Source organism: Ovis aries, chromosome 2, assembly GCF_016772045.2.
Source record: "Ovis aries strain OAR_USU_Benz2616 breed Rambouillet chromosome 2, ARS-UI_Ramb_v3.0, whole genome shotgun sequence".
NCBI lineage: Eukaryota > Metazoa > Chordata > Mammalia > Artiodactyla > Bovidae > Ovis > Ovis aries.
The window spans coordinates 64,023,330-64,043,008 of NC_056055.1; the positions used below are offsets into that span (position 1 = coordinate 64,023,330).

General features: G+C 41.9%; 1 protein-coding gene across 3 annotated transcripts in view; it reads right to left on the reverse strand.

Annotated features, from left to right (window-relative positions):
- Window positions 1-19,679, reverse strand: part of TMC1 (transmembrane channel like 1) — a 288,903-nt gene that overhangs the window by 167,154 nt on the left and 102,070 nt on the right. For all 3 annotated transcript variants that reach the window (XM_060409365.1, XM_060409363.1, XM_060409364.1), the window contains 3 exons: window positions 6,886-18,004; window positions 4,614-4,794; window positions 936-1,065 (listed from right to left, as the gene is read on the reverse strand). The gene's annotated coding sequence lies outside the window, so the exon portion shown is untranslated. The remainder of the gene's footprint in view (window positions 1-935; window positions 1,066-4,613; window positions 4,795-6,885; window positions 18,005-19,679) is intronic.

The following is a 19,679-nucleotide window of genomic DNA, read 5'->3' on the forward strand; positions in this document are numbered from 1 at the left end:
TCCCTGGTGTGTGGTCAAGCATGAGATTGTGGCTTGGGCCTTCAGTGACTCCAGCAATTAGTTAATCAGCCAATAAAATATGTGCTCATTTTAGATGTTTAGAGAAGCCAAAGGACTTGAAACAACGTGATTTACATGACCGAGTTCCCCTGACTCAGGATCATCTTCTTGTTCCCCAAGATGCCTTAAATATCTATCAGAACCATTGGTACTATTGAAAAAATAATCTCCACAAAGCTCTCAAAACCACCTCTACGAGCAGTACTGTGGATGATGTTGAATATGACAAAAATGAAATGATTTATAGCGGTGGCAATCTAGACTTCCTCCTACCACCTCCCCAAAATAAAAGCCATAAACTGAATAGTAGATGCACTTTATTTTTGTTCTGAGTCAACAAGTTCAGCAATTTCTCTCTAGTCGGAAGTGCTCATTGCTGCTGCTGCTAAGTTGCGTCAGTCATGTCCAACTCTGTATGACCCCATAGGAGGCAGCCCACCAGGCTTCCCCGTCCCTGGGATTCTCCAGGCAAGAACACTGGAGTGGGTTGTCATTTCCTTCTCCAATTCATGAAAGGGAAAGTGAAGTCACTCAGTCGTGTCCGACTCTTAGTGACCCCATGGACTGCAGCCTACCAGGCTCCTCCATCCATGGGATTTTCCAGGCAAGAGTACTGGAGTGGGTTGCCAGTGCCTTCTCCAAGAAGTGTTCATTGGGGAGGAAGTAAGTTTCTACCTAAAAATTTGAATATTTTTATGAAAAACAATGTTCATCTCAGAACAAGGAAATATTGATCACAAAATACATTAATAAAAGGTTCTCAGGGTTCCAAAGTTTCCAGATGCATGACATGCTTGGGAGGTAGGAATTCACCAATAGGAAGATGACAATAATTCACTAACATGTATAATTCTGGATTTATTAGTTGTTCTCACCCATTGCTTATTGGCTGTGTGAACTTGAGTTATTTTGCTTTCTCAAGTCTCAGTTTCTTCATTTGTTATGATGATTTTAAAGGAGGAGAAATAATTTTTCCTTCATTCTTCTGAGTTCTAGCTGAGACCCCTATAATGAAAAACAGATTAATAAGAGAAAAATGAAAAATGTATTAACATGTATACCTCATGTATACATGGTAGATGCACAGGGGAAAATGAGTAACTCTCTAGGGTGGCTTGGAATTCTGACCTAAATATCATCTTCATCTAGAGACCAAAGAAGGAAAGGTGAGAAAACGTTAGTTACAGGAGGCTATTAGCACAGTAAACAAGGACAAGTTTGTTATGCAGATTTGAGCTGGTAACTTCTCCACTAATAAGATTCTCTTGTGATTTAGAGCCAAACTTCTCCTCTGGGGCTTCCCTGGTGGCTCAGAGGGTAAAGCGTCTGCCTGCAATGCAGGAGACCTGGGTTCGATCCCTGAGTCAGGAAGATCCCCTGGAGAAGGAAAGGGCAACCCACTCCAGTACTCTGGCCTGGAGAATCCCATGGACGGAAGACCCTGAAAGACTACAGTCCATGGGATCCCAAAGAGTCGGACACGACTGAGAGACTTCACTCCTCCTCTGGTACACAAAGGGAGACACTCTTAACCAATGGAGAGTCTTGGGGTTATCATGAGGATTTAGTGAGCTAAGGTTAAGTAAGGTATTCAGAACACAGCTGGAACATAGAAAGTGCTCAATAAAAGTTAGCTATTATTACTGTAGTGGAGAAGAAATGGCAACCCACTCCAGTATTCTTGCCTGGAGATTTCCATGGACAGAGGAGCCTGGTGGGCCACAGTCCATGGGATCACAAAGAGTCAGACATGACTGAGCAACTGCACATGTACATTATTATTTCAGGTTGATGGCTCTTCATGTGTGGCCCCTGGACTAACAGCAGTAACAGCACCTGAAGCTTAAAGATACAAATGCTCAAGTCTCATCCCAGACCAACTGAACAAGAAACTCTGCGGGCAGGACACAGTACTCTGTTTTAATAAGTCCTGAAGGTGATTCTGGTAACTACTGAAATTTGAGAACCATGCTTGTGGAAAATAGGGTAAAACAAACAAAAATAAGTTTTAACATAAGTTATCATTAAGAACTTCTGTTTTCATGACTATTTAAATGCAGGAGAATGCTTGGTTTTCTTTCTTTCCTTAGCTAGAAAAAGAAATGCACCAGTAGCTTGAAAACAATAGGATTTCTGTAGAATAACTCTTACCATCTTATTTTTGACTTTGCTTTGGTCCTTTATATTACACAACCATGTTCCAAGAGATCTATTATTAAACTGTTAATGTATTTTGTAAAGTCAAGAATACAATGGAAAAACTCACTTAAAAGAGAGAGCCTATAGTATTTATGATAATTATTAGATTGAACATTTGAACACAACTTATTACTCATTAGTCTTAATCAGTTCTATAAACAAGATCATATGACTGTAAGATTACAACATAGGCATATGGTGAATCACTGACAAATCTAGGTACAGGCATGTAATGCAGGGCTTCTAAGTCTGTGCATTTTGTGGCTTGAGCATAGTCAATAAGGTAAATACACAGTTAAAGGTAAAATTGCCTTTTAGAACAAAGTAAGCCATACTGTATATTTTTGTCACTTCAGCCTCCACATGGCTGCCATAGAGATGTTTCTAAAGAACACATTTAATCATGTCATCAAACAACTTAAAAGATTTAAATGGCTCCCTTAAGCCTGGTATGAGAGTCTCTGTAATCTGGCACCTGCTGACCTATTTCATGGACCTCAGTCCTATAATTATACCTCCTCTTTTTATGGAGCCTTCCTTGACAATCCACTCCCTATCACCGGGGAGTTGGTCCTTCCTAACTCAGAGCTTCTGGGGCACCATGTGCAGACTTCTAGTAGTCATTTTTACATTACATTATAATTGTTTGCACTTCTCTCTCTAAACAAGACCTTTACTTGACTGTTACTGATGGCAAGAAGCAATTTTCATTTTAGTGTCCCCTGCAATTGGCATAGAGCCCAGTACAAAACAGACACTTAATAAATAAAGATATTATGTAGATTTAAAATGTAAGATCTATACATAAGCCAGAGATCAGCCCAGGAAAATACAGCCATCACCTGAAGCCTCTTTCTTAGTCCCATATTTGACCAAAATCTTTGAATTTTGACAAAAAGCTCTGCCACTTCCAAGGTTCCAGTGTCATCCTCATTCTGGCAGACAGTCTCCAAGATGGAATGTCCTGTTCCCACTATCTTCTGAGAGTCACTAAAACTCATTTCATTTAAGACATTCTGGCCCCCAAAGTTACTACATCTGCTGACATTCATTGAAACCTCCACACTTTCTCTCAGGCTGTTTGCCATGAGCTTTACAGCTTTAAGAGTTAAGTCAAAACTGCAAACTAAGCTGGGCTTAGCATTTTTAAGGCAGCTGACCCCCCATTTGTTAGCCTACTATGTAAACCTCCTGACTCCAGAATCATGGTACTTATTAATATTTGCTGATCTACAACGCATCACTCTCCATCTGACTTTCCTCACAGCCATGCTACCATTTCACTCCTCAGATTAGCATTTTAGAATACTTTCCCTTCTCCACTTGGCTCTGTTGTGTGCCCCTGATATTTCATTCTTGCTAGATTGTTCGGCCTCGAAGCATTCGGCTGGGGGTAGCTGAAACACCTAGCAAGCTATCTAAGCCAGTTCTGTCCCTGGAGCACTTAGTGCTTGAGTGCCAACACCTTGAATTAATCGCAAATTGTTGGAGAATATCCTTTTTATTTGGTTGCTCATTATCATCTCCCTAGTTACTGCCATATCCCTTAAGCCAAAGGACACATTTTCAGATTTTAAGTAAATTGGAGCAATGGATGGGTCTGGATGGAATGACAATAACTCTCCCTGTAAGTACCAGTTCCTTACTGTCTGCCTGGAGAAACCAAGTGACCTTTCCCTGTTGCTGATTCTGAGATATCCAAGACTCCTCCTTGCTGGAAACTTCTGTGATGCTTTTTAGCAATGACTAACAGAAGCTTGTTTTCTCATCCTTACAGGGTTTCTGTAAAAATTAACTCAGTTAATATAAATAAATCTAGGTTTCACCACACACATTGTAAATAATCAATAAACTAACCATTTTTGCAACTGAATTTTGGCAGCGGTATTAGTTTCCAAGGGTTGCCATAGCAGGTACCAAAACTGGCTTAGAACAATAGAAGTTTATTGTCTCACAGTTCTGAAGGTTAGAAGTCCAAAATCAGAGTTTACAGGACCACAGTTTCTCTGTTGGCTCTGTCAAGGGAGCCTACATCATCTCTTCTGGTAGATGCCAGCAATTCTCGGGTCCTTGACCTGTAGGTGCATCATTGTAGTTATATGGCCATCTTCTCCCTGTGTGTCTGATATCACCTCCTTTCTGCGCTTATCTCTCTCTGACCAAATGCCTCATAATGACACCAGTCCTATTGGATTAGGGACTAATGACCTCATTTTATCTTTATCACCTCTGTAAAGATTACATTTCCAAATAAGGTCACATTCTGAGGTACTGGGGATTAAAACATCAACATATCTTTTGGGGAGAACATGATTCAATCCATAACAGAAGTGAGAGAGAGCAGAATATATTACCTTAAAACGCTACTCCAAAATATGTCACTTTGGTGTATTGACTATTTTGAGCCAAAGGCACCTGATGCTGGGAGAGGCTTCTCGGAACTCCTCACATGTGTCTAAACACAGCTCTTCCGAAAGGAACTCACTTGTCATAGAGCTCTTCCCCAGGGCCTTGTTAGGCAGAGAAAACTGACTCCTATCACAGGAGAGAAGGATAGAGGTCAACACCACACTGAAACAAACTTTCCCACAAACTGTCATACCTCACATATATGTTCTTCTAAGAACCCTTTCAACTTTCCTATACATCCTTTTTCCCCTTTCCCTACTAAGATGGTATTTAAGTCTGAATTCTAAGTCATCTCAGGGAGCTACTCATTTCCTTCTATGTGTCTCCCATGTATACATAAGGTATACATGTTAACAAACTTGTCTGTTTTTCGTTTGTTAATCTATTATTACAGAAGTATCAGCTAGAACTCAGAAAAGTTCAGCTAAGTTCAGTTGCTCAGTCGTGTCCAACTCTTTGCGACCCCATGGACTACAGCATGCCAAGCCTGCCTGTCCATCACCAACTCCCAGAGTTTACTCAAACTCATGCCCATCGAGTTGGTGATGCCATCCAACTATCTCATCCTCTGTCGTCTCCTTCTCCTCATGCCCTCAATCTTTCCCAGCATCAGGGTCTTTTCAAATGAGTCAGCTCTTCGCATGAGGTGGCCAAAATATTGGAGTTTCAGCTTCAACATCAGTCCTTCCAATGAATATTCAGGACTGATCTCCTTTAGCATGGACTGGTTGGATCTCCTTGCAGTCCAAGGGACTCTCAACAGTCTTCTCTAACACCACAATTCAAAAGCATCAATTCTTTGGCACTTAGCTTTCTTTATAGTCCAACTGTCACATCCATACATGACTACTGGAAAAACCATAGCTTTGACTAGATGGACATTTGTTGGCAAAGTAATGTCTCTGCTTTTTAATATGCTGTCTAGATTGGTCATAACTTTTCTTTCAAGGAGTAAGTGTTTTTTTAATTTCATGGCTGCAGTCACCATCTGCAGTGATTTTGCTGCTGCTGCTGCTGCTGCTAAGTCACTTCAGTCGTGTCCGACTCTGTGCGATCCCATAGATGGAAGTCAACCAGGCTCCCCTGTCCCTGGGATTGTCCAGGCAAGAATACTGGAGTGGGTTGCCATTTCCTTCTCCAATGAATGAAAGTGAAAAGTGAAAGTGAAGTCGCTCAGCCGTATGGACCCCATGGACTGCAGCCTACCAGGCTCCGCCACCCGTGGGATTTTCCAGGCAAGAGTACTGGAGTGGGGTGCAGTGATTTTGGAGCCCCAGAAAATTAGGTCTCTCACTGTTTCCACTGTTTCTCCATCTATTTGCCATGAAGTGATGGGACCGCCATGATCTTAGTTTTCTGAATGTTGAGCTTTAAGCCAACTTTTTCACTCTCCTCTTTCACTTTCATCAAGAAGCTCTTTAGTTCTTCACTTTCTGCCATAAGGGTGATGTCATCTGCATATCTGAGGTTATTGATATTTCTCCCAGCAATCTTGAGTCCAGCTTGTGCTTCTTCCAGCCCAGTGTTTCTCATGATGTACTCCGCATATAAGTTAAATAAACAGGGTGACAATATACAGCCTTGACGTACTCCTTTTTCTATTTGGAACCAGTCTGTTGTTACATGTCAAGTTCTAGAACTCAGAAAAGCAGAGGGAAGTTACTTTTCCTCCCCTGCAGAAGCCCAGTTTGGTAAGGCTATAGGATGGTTTTTGCTTTTTAATAACTGACACAATTTTATTTTGTTAACCTCCCTTTTCTTGCTGGGGTGCAGGATTCTTTACTTATATTTCAATTTAATTTCTTTTCTGTTCTTGAAATAATCAGATATGTTACCCCCTTGGGCTCTCACCGTCCCCAGAGAGCACCTGCCAGGCGTAGGGAGAAGGCAGTGGCATACGTGGGGACCAGCTCTTTAGGGGAGAAAAAAGCTCAAGACCCCCATTTGTAGCACTGGCTGATTTCCACTATGTATTGTATGTATGTATTCCACAGTAGTCCCACCAGAGCTGATCCAAACCACCAACAAACAACTGGCAACATTCCTGAACATTTAAACTTAGTCTCCGGAGCAAGTATGAACTGCTTCCAGCACCCCGCTGAAAGCATGGTCTGCCTTCTCATGACTGCCTTCTTCCTTTCTCCTCTCTGATTCTTCAACCCACATTTACCCTTGGACTTCAGGTAACCGATGCAGGAAGGGCCAACACTGACTTACTTGAGATAAAGCAAATTGCTCTCCACAAGCGCATTGTTTCTGGTAACTGTTGCTGTCTCTTATCCACCAGTGTGGCAGGGCCTTCTCTGCATGACAGGTGTCCAGGTACCAGCTGTGTACTGTTGGTTCACTGCAGGGTCCTGACGGGTCTTCCTCTACATAGAGTCTGATATGGAAAATCCAGCTTTATCTTGGCCTCTACTCCCCACCCCTTTCCTTGTGACATTTAACCTACAGACTTTTTGTAACTGGAATCCACTCTTCCACAGTCCTTCTGGGAGACACCTGCAAGAAGGCTTTTGCCCCTTCCATCTTCTTTGGCATCTACCTAATGGAGAATAATCTAAATATCTTTGCAAATAAAATGGTGGGAAATGCATACATTCTCTGGCTCAGCCGTGTCTTTCCTACCACTTTCTCCTTGCCTAATTAGTATCAAACACTGTACTGGTCCAATAGAAAGTAACTTTAAAACAAGAGATCATGTGGGGAAGAAGGAACAGATGACTCTGACATCCCCAAATATGTACAGGAAAAGGAGAGGAGCAAATCTAAAGTCCTTCTTTGAGTAGGACAATATGAATTCCACAATATGAATTCTGCATTATTTCAAAAGTCATCATCTTCCTCTCTCTGGGCCCTCCTTAAATGTGATTCACTGACATAGATAGGGAAGCCAGTTTGGCTTTCCAAGCAGTAGGAGTAAAGATTATGACTTAAAACTGGGCCCTTGGCCTTGGAGAATTCTGCAATTTTATTATCAGAGCTTTGAGTCCATTGTATTTCCTACATTATCGAGCAAACTTTGGGAGGAGAAAAAGATATTATTAATAATAGATAACATTATGAAAATAGAATAATCACCTCACAGTGCTCCCTTACATTATTATTCTAGCAGTGGAAGGGGAAGAAAAGCTTGTTTTTAATCAAAACTAACTATAATTAAATCTGCCTTCCAAGTTGGAAGAACAGAGGGAGGAATTAATTTATGTTACTGGGAAAATAGGTCTCTATGCTGCCCTCTTTCAATTGCAGAGACTGATAGGTAAGAAGGATTGAGACCAGAGTAGATGACTTAGCGGAGCAAGAGCATATTCATTTGTCTTTGGGTATACAAGAAGAGCCCTAGAGCAGAGACTGAGGATAGTAGGGTCTATTTCCACTTCCAAGGGGGAAGCAACAGAAGTAAAGAAGGGAGATGGACTTTCCTGGAGGTACAGTGAATGTACCTACCTATGTAAGGAACATGGGTTTGATCCATGGTCTGGGAAGATCCCACATGCTGAGGTGCAACTAAGCCCACGTGCAACTAAGCCAGTGCTCCAGAGCCCTCAGCCCTAGAGCGTAAGCTCTACAACGAGTGAGGCCACCACGATGAGAGGCCCAAGTACTACAGCTGAAGAGTAGCCCCTGCTCACCACAGCTAGAGAAAGCTCATGCACAGCAACAAAGACTTAGCACAGACAAAAGATAAACTGATTAATCAGATTTTTTTTAACTCAAAAAAAAGAAAAAGGAGGGAGCAAAAAGATTAAAGGAAAGCCACACTGTAGTGACTGAAAATTGCTTTGTTTCATTTTTTTTCTGTTTTCCATGTAAGATATTTGCTCTGCTAGGATATAAACCCCCTTGTGCATTCTCACATATGCAGTAAAGACTATTACACATAAGTGCCCCACAAGGGTAATTTTTTCATGTAATTCAAAAAGAAGGGGATGTGTACAGTGTTAGTTCAGCATGGGATAGAAAGAAGGGAACTTGTATGGGAGATGAGAGGCTAAGAACATGGAATAAATTCTCCCAGAAGCAAGAAGTAGAAGCCAGCCCTGAACCAGTATTAACCCCTGGAAAAGTGTAGAAATCTTGAAGAAGATAGAGAACAGAAGGTCTATGCTGACATCTGGGTTTTATTAATAATACTGTTGCTACTGTTATTATTCTCCACTAGGGGGCTAAATAGAACACACACAACACAGCTCCCAATTACATCCAAGGCATGATAGCCCCTATATCTAGGTCAGGGACTTGTGAGAGGCCTGTTATCAACTCTCTACATGCCCCTAATAAGCACTGACTTTTATTCCTACTCAAGGTCATGTGGTGAACAACTTGGAAAATGTAACCATGTCCTGGAGCTGACATGTGGGTAGCCACGATCACCTCATGCCAAGTTGCTACAAACAGCTACTATGTTCTTCAATCTTAAGCCAATAGAGGGTGAACAGCAGGTGCCCTCAAGGTGGCCCTTCCTTTTCCAGAAACTGTAATCTGTCAGGGAGCACTGAGAGTCCACAGAGTTGAGTAAATGTGAGCCAATCTGCACCATTGTGAGGCATGCAGTGCCCTGGTCCTGCCGACCCGCTTGGCAAGAGCACGTCTCCTGCCCAACATGAACAGCACGTGTTCAGGTCATCCTTTCTTCTCTGTGCAGGAAGAGAAGTCAACAGCTAGAACTCTGGTCCTAAACAAAGGTAAAACGTGCTTCTCTAAAGAGACAGCATTAGAAAGTTTTTGCTAATAAACTTTTCTTTTTAAGAATTCCACATCTTGTCATCTGAGAAGTCTCCCAAGTGGCGGTTTTGCGATAGTTGCCACAGCTCTGTAACAGTAGCAGCAAAGCTCTCAGCTGGTGGTATCTCACTTTGTGAAATTCAAATCCACAGATACATGCCAGGGACGCTAGAGATCAATGTGCCTTCTACCCTGTCACAGCATGAAGTGAGGGCACAAGGACCTTAGGGCACCTACTTCACATACTTCTTTTCAGAGACATTGGTGGGTTTTTCTTTGTTGCTTTTTCCAGCTTTTTAGATGTGCATCTCTTTTGTTAGTTGTGTATTTTCCTCAAGGTAAAAAAGACCTAATGATAATACAACTCAACTACTTTAAGCTGCCCTAAGCAACTGTGATCAACACACAGTATGCTGAGTTTCCAGAGGGGGCAGTGCACACACTTGCGTATCAGGCGTGCTTTGGTGTACATTTACACTATGTGCCTTTGACTGTCTTTCTTCTTGGTAGAGTCCTTGCTGCTTGTGAGAAGGTGCGCTACCATATACTTTCAATAAAGACAGCCTTTATTATTAGGGTCACTTATTGCATAAGTTGGAAGATAACAAGGTTTGTGTCTCATTTTTCTCTTTCACACAATTAGGTTGTTGTATGATCTTCTATCTAGCAAGCTCCTTCATGAATCACCATGGCATACAAAGAATAAGTTAGTGCACCATACCTCCAGTACCAAACTTCAGTATACCTGGCACATTATGAAAGCAAAATAATTGAAAAGTGGAAGAGAGAAGAGAAAGGAATGAAACAAGAAAGAAGTAATGGAAGAAAAGGTAATGGGCTTAATTAGCCATTAAGGAAGCTCTGGGCTCTCCTTGTATTTTCCATTCACCTCTTTCTTTGGCTAGAAAAACTGTTCTAAAAAAGAAACCCCATACTGGGGAGGAGAGGGCAGGGTAATACTCTTAGGCTGAGGATATATGAACGGTCTTTATACTTGTCAGCAAGTAGTTTCTTTTGTCTACCTTGATAACCCCAGTGCCTTGTACAGTATAAGTACTCAGTGGAGGGGCTGACAAATATTTGTATAATAAATGTTTAAAGCTAATGTGGAAACCATTAGATGAAAGGTTGCTAAGGAAAGGGAGCGATCAGGCTGTGAATATTTGAATTCAAGAATCAATATTTACATCACTAAAATGAAATGGCCAGATCCAATGTGCCTCCTGAAGTGATGTGATATGAAACATATAACATCATATTCTAAAAAAAAAAACGAACCTGAATTGGGTCAAGGTTGTAGAACTGAATTCCAATTAAAAAAAGAAAAAAGCATCTGGAGAAACAAGTTAAACACCACCTAAAGGAAACAGACAATGCAGGACATTCTACAGGTCAACTCATTAGTATCTTTAACAAGTCAATAACAAGGACAAAAAGAGAGGCCTTGGACCTTAACAGAATTCCAATTTGACCAAATAAATTATACGAAGACAGTTAGGGAAATTGTAACATGTACTGAGTGTTAAATGATCCCACATCATTGACATACAGTACAATAAAGTTATGACTATGTAAGAAAATATCCACATTTTTGGAGATGTATATCAAAATAGAATGGTGTGATATTGGAGGTGTGCTAAAAATAGTTAACACCCATGAATAAAGAGAAAGGGAACAGATAAACATTGTGTGGCAAAATCTTTATAATCTGGGTAATAAGTATAAGAATGACGTATAGAGGAGTGCACGTTGCTCTTCTCCATAATTTATGTTTGAAACATTTATAATATAATTCTTTTCAAAGGTAAATATCTTGGGGCATGTCCTGCCCAGGAAAGGGCATAGAGAACTTTTGAGAGGCTAAAAATCCTCTCCATATGATCTGGGTGGTAGTTACATGAATGTGAACATATGGAAAACTCGTCAAACTGTACACTTGAAATTGTGCTTTTTTTTTTTGCTACTTGCTTTTTTATTTGCTTAAAAATAGTTTCAGGTGAGAATTTAAGTTATACTGCACTAAAATAAACAAACTAATCTCCCATCTTTAGTAGAGCAATGAAATAAACACCTGCCTGAGAAACTAAATGTAGCACATATCTGCTTCCCTGGTGCCTCCGCCTAAGAGATTTCTGAGAATTCCTGCATCACTCTTTACCTGGTCTTCTACATGCCAAAAAGCAAGGACGCTCAGTCACTGAGAACGCAGTCTCCATTTTTAGAGACTGGAAAAACTATCACCAAGTTTCTGAGGGTTTGAAAAAAGAGGTAATTACAAGCCCTGGCCTTGAGTCATCAGCATCTCAGAGTCCTGGAGAAAAGAAGTAGAGGAAAAATTGATGTGTCCTAAGGCAAACAGACTCAAAGAGAAAGACCTGGGGGAGGGTCAGAAGCAACAGCATCAGCAGAGGGACAGTGGCTCCCTGGGTACCGGGAGCCAGCACGGGAGATCCCACCCATGACAAGGTCATGCGGAAGAGTCCTGATGAGCAAGGCCTCAGGACTCAACGGACCCCCTGGACCTGCTCGAGCATCTACCCCCGAACCAGAATCTGTCTGTCTTACTATTTTATGTCTTTCACCAGCTCTTCTGACATTAGCAAGGGGCTGTCTCTGACCAAAAGAATTAACTTAGGGCTCTAGTTGATAAATCTCCTGGGCATGAAAGGAGTGTTTCAAACCCTCTGTTAACATTCTAGCTTACTTGGCAGCTTTATCCAGACTCTTGCAACATTGTTGAGCCTATGCAATGCTTGCTGCCAAGTTCTCACATCCCTTATCCATTGTGTTCCTGGGAGTGCTTATAGTCAGGATGTAAAAGAAGCAAGTAATAGCCTTAGCATTAGCAACATTAGACTTTGAGTTAATAAGTTCTTTCTTTGCTGTAACCTGCTGAATCTTTGCTCCATAAAAATGTAACTCTGTACTTTAAGGTTGACGCAGGCTAAGAATTTAAGAAAAAACACCTTAAGGAAAAATCATTGTTCTGGTGTTCTGGCTGACCAACCTTTATCAAAAGGAGGTCATGGAATATCAACAGGCCTCCGGAATAGAAGATGATGTACAGAAAATAAGACTTTTACAAGAAGGAACCTGATATCCATAAAAGTTATTACTGATGGAATGTTGAGTTGACTCTGCATTTTTCACCTTGCTGTATGTATAACTCAGGGTATAAAAGCCCCGAAAAGAATAAAGTAAATGAGCCTCGCTCGAAGAAGCTTGGTCACCCCGTGTCTCTTTCTATATCTCTTTATCTATCTTTCTTCATTCGCTGACGTCGTCCATACTGAGGATATCCCTGGACTCTGCTGAGGCTGGGCCTCGGCACCTGAGGTTGAACCCTAAGGTCTCTGGCTCAAAAATCTATGTTGTGCCAGACAATCCCACCCTCACAAGTGCATGCATGCTAAGTAACTTCAGTTATGTCCAACTCTTTGTGACTCTATGGACTGTAGACCACCAGGCTCCTCTCTCCACCAGATTCTCCAGGCAAGAATACTGAGTGGGTTGCCATTTCCTCCTCCAGGAAATCTTCCCAACCCAGGGATCCAACCCAGATCTCCCGCTTTGCAGGCGGATTATTTACTGCTGGGCCACCAGGGAAGCTCCACCCTCACCAGAAGATCCTGGCAACAGCCATGAGGGACAGGTGATGCTGCTGCTTCTAGCTGCAGGAAAAGAAAGGAAGAGAATAACAGTGGAGTGAGCAGCTATTAAAGGTCCTTTTCCATGGAGGCCATAGAATGAAACTTGCTGAATGTGGAGAACTAAGACTTTAGTGTAGTTTATTGTAATGACTGAATCTGATCCCTTTCATTTCACAAGAGAATACTACAGAGAAGGGAACAGAATGCCTGAAAAGAAGGGGAGAAAAGCAAGGAGGTAGGCAGCTCTGATGATCTCCAAATCACCTTTGAGGTTGTTCTTCCTTTGGCTTGAAGAGCACACTTTCACAGCCAAGGCTCTATGGTCCAGGCCTATAGGATCTAAGAAGTCCCACAGCCATCCCTTTCAGTTCAAACTGGAAGAGTTTCTGCTGGGGTGGCTGATCAGGCCCATGTTTCACATGCCACTAATATCCTTTCAAACGATGTTCCACCACACCCTTTGTGCTCTCTGCAATGTATTGATAGACTCTGAGAATTTTCAAAATCTTTAAATTCTGGTTCCTTTTCACGTAATAATTCCTTCTACAATTCATGTCTCTTTTCTTGTGTTTTACTATAAGCTGTCAGGGAGGAACTGCTTCGGCAACACTTCGCTTAGAAAACTAGTTAAACACCCAGTTTATCATTCACAGGTCCTACCTCCCATGAAACACTGGAATGTGAACAAAATTTAGACAAGTTCCTTGCCACTTTATGACAAAGGATGCCATTGCCCAAAAACCTATTTGTCATTCCTGAGACTTTATCAGAATGGCCTTTACCGTCTATATTTCTACCATGCTATCCATGATTATTTAAATGCTTTATGAAGATCGATGCTTTCTTTGTAAACCTCCTCTTTTCTTTCTGAGTTCTCTCTCATCAGAAATACCTTTAATAATCATTTTATGGTAATCTTGGCTTCTCTAGCACGCATTTCAAAACTCTCCCATTTTCTACCCAGTACCAAAGCCACTTCCACAGTACTCCACTTCATGGTACCAATTTCTGTATTAGTCAGCTCTGGCTTCCAGAGCTAAATACCATAGACTGGGTAATTTAAATAACAAATATTTACTTTTCTCACAGTTCTGGAGCTTGGAAATCCAAGATTAAGTGACTGATAGATTCAGCGTCTGGTAAGAACCCTCTTGCAGGCTTGCAGATGGCTCTCTTTTCACTGTGTCTTCTAATGACAGAGAGAGAAAACTCTGGTGTCTGTTTCTCTTCTTATCAGGGCACCATCCCATTTGGGGCTCTGCTTTCTAGTTACCTTCCCAAGGCCCTACCTCCTAATACTGTCCTGTTGGGGATTAGGGCTTCAACATATAGATTAAGCATACACAAACACTCAGTTTATAATATTACTATAGCATAATCTAGTTGATCCTGACTGTACGAACCCTCTGACAATAAAGGAAGACAGCCTCGGTATGCAGCCAACATTGTAGATAGCAAAGCGGAAGAATAGATAGGGCTTTTGATAATTGTTGAATCGCTGGAGCATCGCTCATGGAAAGGCCATTTTACTGCTAGACTTACCAGTTATGTAAGAAATAAATTCCCTTATAATTTAAGGTATTTGAATTAAAACCACTCCACTGGTACGGTGATTATATTCTGTACTATATGACCCCCAGTGATGCTGTGTCTGAATGGAATAAGAAAGGGCACCAGACTTCTGAGCAAAGAATGTGCAGGCTGGATAATGGTCTGTGAAGTAGCTGGATACAAAAGTTCTGTCCACAGGGACATTATGTCCAGGGGCATTAAATCCAGACTGACCAAAATCAATCCACCTGGCTTCAAGTCCTTCAGTAAGTCTACTGGTAACAGCAAGAATAGTTGAATTAGAAGCAGAGGAGAGCTACATATTGTGAAATCAGTTTCATAAACTGTGGGTACAGTTTCTATTTTCTATCACAGAATTAAAAAGCCATGTATTTTCCCCATTCTGAGAAAAATTTAGAAACAAAGAAAAATTATGAGTCCACGTTCATACATTCAGCCTACCATCACCGACCATTTGTGTAGCCCTGACATCACCATTTAGTAACACCATGCCTCCGTAGGAGGCAGGCCCAGAATGGAGGAGCAAGAGAGAAGAAAGTCACTGGGCCTGCATCTGCCATCTAGGGAGCTACAAGAAAGACAGCTAGATAGCAACATCCGCACTGAGCAATCGGTTCCAACATGCAAATCCATCTGAGAAGCCCAGCGATATGCCTGTTCCCGTTTTCTCTGTAATGCTGGCTTTGGGTGGAGATCTCCGACTTCCTTATTTCCTTTCATATGTGTCCTTTGAATAAACCCTTCTGAATTACAATGCCACTCTGTTCTGAAAACTGAACAGATTTTTCAATATCCAATTCTTCCAACTGTTTCTGTCAAAAAGAAAGTCCATCTTCCTTCTAACAAGTTTTACTCAAATGTTTTAATTGTTTAACAACCCGGGGCCTAGACTGCCAGGTCATAGTTGTTGCATCACTTATTTCCACCAGATGGCGCTGTTGTTAATTCTCTCACACACGGAATCCTATAAAATTTAATCTCGTTAATGAAAAAACACCAACAGCTGCTTCTCCTCGTTCCTGAGAAATTACCAGTTTTAACAACTACCATCTCTATAACGAACCTACTGGACACTTAACGACTGTCTCAGAGGGTTTCCTTAAGTGAAATTAGATATTGAGCTAAGCCTTCAGTGGTGTTCTCTTAGACGTTAGCAAGAGAGATGAATGTTCAGAAAATAATCACACAAACACATAATCACCAACTTTGATTTGTGCTACAAATCAAGAAACAAAGATTCCTGGCTGCTAATGACCAAGCCTGAGGGATGGAATGCATAAGGAGCTAAATTTAAAGGGGGAGAGGAAGCATTCTTCCAAACAGAAGGAAGCACCTTTAAGAAGGGACAGAGGCTAGAAGGATTATGGCACTTTGGACAGGCTAAGCAAAAAAGAAGCCAGAGCGTTGAAAAATTAAGGATAAGAGCAAAAGAAAGTTGGAAAATGAAGTGGTCCCATTGATAAGTCCTTGCTTTCAGGGACTATTTATATAATGGTTATCAAATTAAATCTCTAATCACTCTCTCTTCCAAGTTCTATATATGTCCCTACTTGATATATCCACTTAGTTGTTTCAAAGAAATCCTCACATACTGAACTGAACTCATGATCTTTTCTGGTCTGATGGGCTGTTCCCTGAATATCAATAAATGGCACAACCCATACTTCCAGTGGCAAAATTCAGAACACCAAAGAGAATCCCTGCAGTCTCCCTCACCCTTAGGAACACAGACCACCTATCACCAAATTCTGTACATTTTATCTACCAAGTCTGACGGCTTTTCTCTAGATCAGTGATTTTCCAATGTGGTTTCCAAACCAGCAATGTTGATATCTCCAGGGAACTGGTCTGAAATGCAAATCCTCAGGTCCCAACCCAGAACTACTGAATCAAGGGGGCCCAGATATCTGCATTTTAACAAGCCCTCCAGTGATTGGAAGTCCTGTACAGTCTGAGAATCACTGCTCGACAGCTACAGGTACAGGGTCCCTGAAAGTGAAAGCTATTCACTCCTGTCTGACTCTTTGCAACCCCGTGGTTATACAGTCCATGGAATTGTCCAGGCCAGAATACTGCAGTGGGTAGTCTTTCCCTTCTCTAGGGGATCTCCCCAACCCAAGGATGGAACCCAGGTCTCCTGCATTGCATGTGGATTCTTTACCAACTGAGCTATCAGGGAAACCCCTGCTACTGTCAAAAACCTATTCCATCATTCCTTCTCAGAGGCTACAGTAGTAGCTTTGCTATTGTTCTTCACATCCATTAAAGCCGCCCTCTAAGTAATTCTCAGCCCTGGCATCCATTATAATCTACAAGAATCTACTCTAAACAACTAAATCCAAATCACTGCCGATGGGGCCCAGGTTTTGGTATTGTATAACAGCTTCATGTTGAAGACCAAGACTGAGAACCAGTACTGCTGCTGAACTCATTGCGACTCTGCAGCCTCACTGGATCATAAACTGTAAGAGTTCAACACACAGGATGTATTAACAAATATTTGTTGAATGGCTAAACAACATTTTAGACACATTAATTAGCATTCCCAATGACATAAGGAGTAACTGAGTCTACAGAGCTTAAGCATCTTGCCCAGATCACACAGGAAATGGTGTGGCTGGAATTTGAACCGATGTCAGGAGTTTTCCAACACCATAAACATAAATAGCTGTGTTTTCAAGTGATTTTCAGAGAGATTTCCACAGCCTGATTCAGTGCCTGAGTATCCATAATGCCCAGGGTTGAGCTTTGCTTGATTCTTATTTGAACTGAGCTCAGCTTGAAGGCTACATAGTTATTTCCTTTCCATTGAAATTGCAATCTGCTCCAAGGAAATGAAGTTTATAGCGCTCGGGGTATAAAGGGCAAATATGCAGGAGAAGCCAGAGATCAAGTGGTCAAGTACACTTGTTATAGAATTTTTCATGAACTGGATTCAAATGCTATCATTAGAGCAACTCCCCCTTGTATTTGAAAGGACAAGAACAAAGGATGAGGGGAAAGGCAGCTGTCCGTGCATAAACAGAAGGCAGATGGAATGGTCCAGGCTTGGGGATGTGGAGTAGATGCAGCCAAGGGCTGGGATGGGGTCACAAGAGGAGCCAGTGCAGCAGAAGCTTAGAAGCTGTTTCTCCCCCAGTGGAGCACAGAGAGAAACAGTCAGCTCCCTGTAATTCATCAGTGGGCCCCTCCACATGTACCAACCGCACTTGGTCTTTCTGTGTAACCGTGAGTTGTTATAACTCCAGGAGGTCACCTTGTTTCACTGATTCTCACTTTTCTCATATGCAAAATGAAGAAGCTCAACTTTGATGACCTTGAAAGATGCTTTCTGCTGTATAATTCTGTAGTTCCATGACCCACAGCCAATGCTTCTAGGATTTACTCTGGAAAGATAGGAAAACACATAGGTAGCAGTTATAATCCCCTTCTCAAACTTAGGAAAACAATGGCCTGTTTATGCTATTCCTCAAGTCCTGTTGCATCTGATTCCTAAAGAAAGTGCTTCAGGTCAAGTCTAGCCTGCTTTAAAGTCAAAATTGAACCATGAAGTTGAAAGCAAAATGAATCCAAAGCAGAGTGAGCACCACTAATCTGCTAAATCCCAAAACTGAGATAAACTAAACTATTATTATTACTAAAGAAAACAAACATGTAACAGAAAAATTGGATTTTTAAAGTTCATTTGTTTGCATTAGAATAAAGCATGTATAATTTTAGACAATTAAATCAAAATCAACTCCAGATTGCCCTTTCATGGATTACTACCTTGTCACGGCGAAGGGACTTGCATAACTCAGTGAAGCTATGAGCCATGCCATGCAGGGCCACCCAAGATGGACGGGTCATAGCTGGCAGTTCTAACAAACCGTGATCCACGGAGGAGGGAATGGCAAACCACCCCAGTATACTTGCCGTGAGAACCTCATGAACTGTATCAAAGGCCAAAAAGATACGACACCAAAAGATGAGTCCCCCAGGACTGAAGGTGTAACCACTGGACAATTGTACTCATCTCCCATGCTAGTAAGGTATGCAGGGAAAGATTGCGTGCAGAAGAAGAGGGCGTCAGAGGATGAGATGGCTGGATAGCATCACCGATGCAATGAATGTGAATTTGGGCAAACTCCAGGAGATGGTGAAGGACAGGGAGGTCTGGCATGCTGTAGTCCATGGGGCCACAGTCGGCCATGACTGGGTGACTGAACAACAGCAACAAACCCGGATTGCACTTCACATTATTAAGACAGTACATTTGATGTATATTCTATAATTGGATTGAAACATTTTTATAAGGCTTATGTCAGCACTAGGAGCAAGTAGCTAGGAGGCAAGACTGTCTAGAACACTGAGAATTAATTCAGATTTAATGTGCTTTTGTCCAGCATGCTCATTCCCCAGACTCCACCTAAAGAAATCTTGCCATTTCTTCTACTGTGTCACTTACCTGAGAAAGTTTTTGAAACATAACCCCCAGATTCTTCGGCCTTTCTCCTATTGAAACATGGGATATATGTTCTCTCCCTTAAGTTTGGGCTCTGTGACTTCTCAATAAAGAGAATACGGTAGAAGTGATGCTGTGCCGGTTTCCAGACACAGGCTTTAAGAAACTGGCAGCATTTACTTTCTGCCTTGGAACCCAGCCACCATGTTGTGAGGAAGCCAAACAGCCACATGTAGAGGCCAAGTGTAGGTGGTCCAGCTGACAGTCACAGCTGAGGTCTCAGTCTAGAGCCGGTATCAACTGCCAGACATATGAGCGATCAAGCTTTCAGATGATTCCGGCTCCCAGTTTTCGAGCTGTCCCAACTGACGCCACATGGTGTAGAGATGAGCTGTTCCCTCCTAGGCCAAGCCAAATTTCAGCTTCAAGAGCTAATTAAATGACTGCTGTTATCTTCAGCCCCTAAGTTTGGGGTGGTTTGATATGCAGCAGAAGACTTCCTTAAATCCCTGCACCGTTGCCTCAGCCAGCACTACCGTCAGTACAGCAGTCACGTGGGCAGTCCAAAGCAAGTCCCACTCTCTCCTTCTGCGTACAAGACAAAAATGCACTTCCCA